At 37.5% G+C, this 7,098-nt stretch overlaps 1 protein-coding gene across 4 annotated transcripts in view; it reads right to left on the bottom strand.

The window, feature by feature from the left end:
• The window catches only part of IL18 (interleukin 18), a 25,243-nt gene extending 20,868 nt beyond the window's left edge, over positions 1 to 4,375 (bottom strand). For 3 of the 4 annotated variants that reach the window (XM_017883190.1, XM_017883189.1, XM_017883191.1), the window contains exon 1: positions 3,820 to 4,375. The gene's annotated coding sequence lies outside the window, so the exon portion shown is untranslated. The remainder of the gene's footprint in view (positions 1 to 3,819) is intronic. The other variant, XM_017883188.1, reaches the window with a different exon arrangement.
• Positions 4,376 to 7,098: the final 2,723 nt, after the last annotated feature.

The raw sequence follows: 7,098 nt of genomic DNA, 5'->3' as shown, positions 1-7,098 counted from the left end.
GTTTGTTTTTTTCTTGTATATTTGTTTGAGTTCTTTGTAGATTCTGGATATTAGCCCTTTGTCAGATGAGTAGATTGCAAAAATTTTCTCCCATTCTGTAGGTTGCCTGTTCACTCTGATGGTAGTTTCTTTTGCTGTAACAGCACTGTTTTAAATCAAGCCCTCATCACCCCTGGCATCTTCTATATTAATACTCTTCTACTTGGTTGTCTTGCTTCTAGACTCTCCTCCATTGCTGCCAGAGTTATTCTCTCTGCCAGGCCAGAACTTCCCCTTCCCCTGCTTTTTTTTTTTTTTCCTGCCTGCAAACCCTGCCTCATCTCTCATCCCATAACTTCCAGCTTTAATAGTTCCTCTAGGAAAACTTCTGTGCTCTTTCATTCCTAGCTAATTATTCTCTCCTCAGAGTCCCACCTCACTCAAACCTGTTCATGCTTCTTAAATAGCTCTTACTACCCTGAATGGAGATTACTTTGAATAAAAATAGGTCTGTTCAGCTTCCATCTGAGTTTTAAGACAATGAGTTGTCTTTTTCTCCCCCTGAATCTTCAACACCTGGAAAGAGCTTACCACACAGTAAGAACTCAATAAATGTTCTATGAATAAAAGTTTGCTATGATAAACCTTGTTGCCATGACAATGGTGTAGAAAGAGATGTGTAGAATATATATATTTTTTCTATCTTAGACTTTCCTTCCACCTGAAAACCAATGAGAAGGAGGAAGAACAGGAGGGAAGCCTGGAAACGGAATTTTAAAAATAGAATACTTTTTCTAATGTCTTCTCAATTTTTCCCTAGTAGTTTCTTTTTTATTTCATGTGTGGATTTTGAATTCTTCATTCTTATTTTCTCACAATTCTTCTTGTTAGTTCTCAATACAGCTATGACCGATTACAAGTGGTGTGTTCTCAACCCCATTCTTCTTTTCCTCTTCCTTTCTCATCCATGTTTCTTTGCTTTAACTCTAATCCATGAAAATTATAGTATCCATTGGATAAAAATGCTTTGACTATTTCATCTAAAGTTCTCAGACTATTGACTTTTTTTTTTTTTAAGAGTTATAAATCACCTCAGAAAGATCCTCCCAGGAGTAAGCAGTGACAATTTGTTTTTAAAACATAAAAAAATTTTTAGTTATGCAATACTTTGACAACTAGCCAGAGGCTAGTGAATGGTAGAATTTCATGATGGAAATGAGGACACATGAGTTCCAGTTTTGTCTGGGGCAAGTCACTTAATTTTAAGGGTCTCGGTTTTCTTATTTGGACAAGGAAGTTGGATAGTCAATCTTTAAGGTCTGTTCCAGCTCTACCAACCTGAAATTCTAGACTCCAGTTAAAGCTGTAAGGAGAGAACCACTGATATGTGGCAAACGACCTAGTAACCACTTCTTCATAATTCTAAGACAAAACATATTTATGGCATGTTTATTATACAACCAGCATTGTTAAGCCACTAAGAGTTTAAAAACATACTATTAGGCTGGGCACGGTGGCTTACACCTGTAATCCCGGCACTTTGGGAGGCCAAGGCAGCTGGATCACTTGAGGTCAGGTGTTCGAGACCAGCCTGGCCAACATGGTGAAACCCTGTCTTTACTAAAAATACAAAAATTAGCCAGGCATGGTGGCATGTGCCTTGTAGTCCAGCTACTTGGGACGCTGAGGCAGGATAACTGAATGAATCCATGAGGCGGAGGTTGCAGTGAGCTGAGTTTGTGCCACTGCATTCCAGCCTGGGTGACAGAGCAGGGCTCTGTCTCAAACAACAACAACAACAAACATACTACTAGATTAAAAGTTAAAATGCCTTGAACCTGAAAAGCAACTATGATTATGTTTATCCTTGCTGTGGAATTCCAATCCTGTTGAATAGGTATAGGAGGAAATGAGGGAGCATGCTACATAACTAATTCCCTGAGATCAGGCAGGTAGTCAACAGCAACAAGATCAAAACTTAACTTTTCAGTTCTATAAATCATTTTGTCCTTGAACATTTTGTCATCTTATTATGAATGCGTGTATGTGAGTGTGGAAGAGGTGAGAGTAGAAGAAAACTTAAAAAATAAGTTTTTAAGATTTTGGTTTTGAGTCTGTAGACTCAAAGCAAAAAATCAAAATGGAACTGATGTAGTTTAAATGGCCTAGTTTGAAAAGGAGAATTGAATTGAATCTCAAAGAATGCTTAAAGATTTGAATAGATAGAGAAGGGAAGGAAATGGACCAGCATTTATGTGATAATCAAAACAACGTTGTGGAGGGGGTGAACTGAATAGAGTGATTTTTTTTCTTTTCTTTTTTTTTGAGATGTGGTATTGCTCTGTCACCCAGGCTGGAGTGCAGTGACACAGCGAACATGGCTCACTGTAGCCTTGACCTCCTGGGCTCAAGTGATCCTCTTGCCTCTAGTTGGGACTACAGGCACATACTACCAAGTCTGGTTATTTTTGTATTTTTTTTGTAGAGACAGGGTGTTTGCCATGTTGCCCAGGCTGGTCTTGAACTCCTGAGCTGAAGCAATCCACCTGCCTTGGCCTTCCAAAGTGCTGGGATTACAGGTGTGAGCCACTGCCCCCAGCCTGTGATTTCTGGATTGCACTGGAACAGTCCTGCTGTTTTGCAGTGAACACAGGGTAAAGTGGGATTAGATTTTGGAGAGCTTTGGAAATCAGGTAAAAGAGTAAATTTAATCTCATAGGAAATAGGAAAACATTGCAGATAAAAGTTATTTTGAAGGAACTTTTTTTTTTTGAGAAAGTCTCACTCTGTTTAGTGACTGAACTCACCACAGATTTGAGTTTCCTGGACTCAAGCAATCCTCAGAATCCTGAATAGTTCTACAGGCATGCACCAACACACCCAGGTAATTTTTAATTTGTTTGTAGAGACTATGTTGCCCTGGCTGGTCTCAAATTCCTAGGCTCAGGCCTGCCTGAGATTCTAGGCAGGAGCTACTGACCTGGCTTGAAAGAAGATTTAACAGAACTCAAAGTAGCTGAATATAGGCAAAAAGAGGAATTTCAGGTGTCCTAAAATTTAGGGGTCCTAATTTTTGTTATTCAACTTCAAACAGAGTTTTTATTCAGCCTTTCCCTTAACTGTGAAACAAAATTATCCCAGGGAATGCTATATTATCCAATTGTAGCCCAGTCCAAAGGTGTGGCAGATTTCACAAGATGACTACCCATGGGCAAATTTTTTGTTTGCCTTTAATGTAATTGATTCTGTCTTGAGATTCCCTTTAAAGAGAAGCCTATTTATTTTACCACTCTAAAGCAGTGATTCTCAGGGAGTTCCTAAAGTGAAAGCTATTTCTAATAATTCTAAGACGTAATTTGTCTTTTTCACTCATTCTCTCATGAGTGAACAACAGAGTTTACCAGAGGCTACATTCTGTGCAATATTGCAATAGTCTGAATGCAAAGCAAATGAGAATCCAGCGGCTCTATATGGCTTCTATTAAACCAGTTAAAACACTTGTAAAAATAAAAAAGCGTCACTCTTTATGCTTTTGTTGTTGTTGTTAAAAAAGTACATAGTTATCTTTAATTAAAAATGTTACTTATGCTAACATGTGATGTGCTTAGTGTAAAGGGATCATGAGAGCAAAAAGTTTGAGAACCTCTCCTCTAAAGTGATCCTCTCCCATATTTGATAAAAGAAAAAAATTCACTCTGATTTTGCTTATATCTCTTATGTTGATACTGATTGCTTATCGTAGTGATGCTAGATGGTTTATATTCCTCTCAATTGTTTTTGTAGCTTATTTACCTCTAATTGCCATGGCTGACTTTCCAAATAAAGAATGACATTTCTTACCTGCAACAAACAGTTTCTTGTTAGAGGAAGCAATCTGGAAGTTCCGAGGTCCCTTTCCTCTTCCCGAGGCTGTGTAACAGACTGTAGCAGGTGGCAGCCGCTTTAGCAGCCAGAGTTGGCAGCTAGGAGGGCAAAACGCACTGGGAGACAACTCCTTGCTGCCTGTCTAGGCAGTCGCCAGGGGAGCAAAGGGCTCAGCAGGCTCGGGAGAGAATGAGGAAGAAGGTGGAGGGAGGAGACTGCTGCCGGCACTCCTTGTTCCCGCCTTCAAACAGGCTCTTTCTTAGGGCAATAGAAGTTGAAATAAAGTGGCAGAGGATGTGAGTATTTCTTTTAATGTAATATCACTATTTTCATGAAATCTTTTCTTCTGTAAAAGTCGGGCCTCTGCGCCTTCCAAAACCTGTACCTCTTTCTGAAGTACACACAAACACTTTAAGAAAGCACCTCCGTAGGCCATTAGAAGCATCTTCTTTTGTAATCTGTCTGTCTCTCTTCATTTTCAGACTTCCTGGTCACACTTCAGCACAAAACTTTTTCTTATTTTACAATGCGGAATAATCAGTCCTATTGAGGTAATTCCTACAATGTTACAACACTTAAAATATTTCTAAAACATAACATTTTAAAAGAAGGAACATTTTGCAAAATATTTTCTTTTACTTTATAACCTCATTCAGGACTTCCCCTTCCTCCCAAGCTCAATATGGTGTCAAAGGATAGTTGATACAGGCCATTAAGATTTACTTTTCAGTGGAAAAGGAGTCCATTTTCATAAAACTTCTTTATCTGCTATATCAGATGCAAGCCACATGGATACCATCATTAGAATTTTATTTAATAATTTTAAAATTTTCTGCAATAGAAAGTAAGCTTGGGGAGAGGGATACCAAAATTCAGATGAGAGGGCAAATATTTACTTGCAGTTTCTAGTGTTAAAACTTTCTATTCCTGGAATGATAACAAAGACTGACTTAAAATATTCGAAATACAATTTAAGGATACATATTTTTAGGGCTTATATTCAACTTGTTAAAAAATAGTCTTACAAAATGTAACTTTTAAAGAGCAGAGTGTAAATAACACAGTCTTGAAAATAATTAGTGGAAACAAAATTTCTTAGCCATTTTTTCTTGAACATGTGCTAAACTGTATCACTTTGCTAGGAAGGGAATTAGCAAGGTGGCGTTTTGTTTTGTGTTTTGCCAGTACAGAGATGGTATAAAACAGAGGGGTTCCTAGAGTCAGGGAACAAAATGTTTACATAAACACTACTTTTGTTGACTTGTTTGTTTTAAAACAAGATAGGGTTTTCATTTCGGGAAGTCATAAAAACATCATGTCCTTCTGCAGTGATTACAAAGGAAGTCTGTGGCAGGGTGACTGGAAATGCTTGGTGTGGTGACTATCAGAAGAAAAAAAATAGTACATTTAAGAAACATATGATAAGAATACATACATGATTCAAGTTGAAATAGTAAGTTTTCACCTTCCAACTGTAGAGTCCAATTGGGCCAATCAACATGAAAGCACGAAGTGGGATCAAGTAGTAATCTGAAGCAGAGTACTAAGCAAGCTCTAATTTTAAATATTCCATTGCCAGTGAATTTTCTCCAGCTGTAAAGATGTAGAATGTACAATTTACACATTTTGAAGTTTTGGGACAAACACTTTTTCTTTGACATAGAGCAATCCAAATGTCTCAGTGTTCTTTGTACTTCATAGAATTGTTTTCAAAGATTAAATGAGATAATGATGACAGCGCTTTGAATATTTTAAAGCTCTAGATAATATCTATATAATCTCACTTATTCCTACACATTTAGCTTATACAATGGAGGTAAGATTTAAAAAATAAAATAAAATGTCCATGGTGTTCTCTTAATCTGATGAAAGCATTTACGCATTAGGTGGAATCATTTTCCCTGGAAATATTTTAAGAATAGGATGGACAGCCACCTGTTTGGATATCATACAATGTGAAGGCTGTGAGATGAATTACATGAGTATTTCCCAGACCCTTGGATTTAATGAACAATTAAAAATAGTAACAGCAAGCATGATAATAAGGAGAAAGAGATAAACATGGTGGACAACTCTACATTTTACCAAGTAAGGACCCTAAAAATGTAATAAGTTTTAAACTTTTATTTCATAAAACTTATCTCACCTGTGCCCCAAAATTAGGAAGGACATGGTATCAGAATAAAGGACAGTCCTTTGCAGTGAATATATTTGACTTGATGAAAACTTTATACTGCTCAAGAGTCTGAAACAATAAAGACAAAAATTAAGGAAAACTAAAACATTCCTTTTCCCTTCATTTTACCACAGAGTGTAAAAATTCAACACAGATTGCTATTGTTCTGGGACAGTGTTTGAGACTCCTTACTTCGCCATAGTTATCTAATCTAGTGTTTAGTTACGTGGCCTATATTTCACAATATTAGCAACTCAGATTAAACACATTGAGCGCTTATTTTCTAGGAACTTATTTAAAACAATTGGCTTCTTCACGAACAGCAAATAAATATACACACACAGAATACTTCCAAGGCTTGATGATAACTAACATTTAATTAAGCAAAATGAAAAAAAATCATTAGTAATGTATGGAAGTGTTATATATAGTTCTCTAAGATAAAAGATTTTGTACCTGGAGCTTATGGGTGTTACTGACCTTTGTGTTATGAGGTAATTTGCTTTGTTTTTTAATTCCACATCCACTAACTGGGCATAAGCTTGGAATGTGTATCATTGAAATTGCAGGTCAAAGCCTCCACATTAAAGCACCTGATAAGGCAAAGCTACAATTTTGTGAGCCATGTGTGTCATGCAATAGTTTTTGATAGCTGCTGCCAATTAAATTGACTAAACTTAATGACAGACCCGGGGAAGAGTTTTCTAAGAAGGTGAGGTTCCGAAATTTTGGTTGCACCAAAAAGGAAGAGGGGCAGTAACTGAGGCTCTGGATCTAAAAGCCTTGCTTGCGGGCCAGGAGAACACCTGATTAAAGCCTTCCTGCAAACAGAGCATCTGCAAACAAACCAAGTAAATTTTACTCGAAAAGAGGCCGTGGATTTTGTGTTCCTTTGCTGAGATTCTAAGCCGCTGGGACACCCCGGCCTTGCTTTGGCAAGTCTTCCTTGTTCTTTCTTTACCAGTTTCCGATTTTTTCCTGATTGAAATACAGACAGGGTGGCAGGGAGAGATTTTTGTTTCACGACTATTCCAAGTTGAGGGGAAAAAGCGGGAGAAAACCGGAAAAAAGCTGGCCTT

This window comes from Rhinopithecus bieti, unplaced genomic scaffold (assembly GCF_001698545.2).
Source record: "Rhinopithecus bieti isolate Rb0 unplaced genomic scaffold, ASM169854v2 scaffold_11964, whole genome shotgun sequence".
Taxonomy (NCBI): Eukaryota; Metazoa; Chordata; class Mammalia; order Primates; family Cercopithecidae; genus Rhinopithecus; species Rhinopithecus bieti.
The sequence above is the reverse complement of the archived record's forward strand: the minus strand, read 5'-3'. Positions and strand labels throughout refer to the sequence as shown.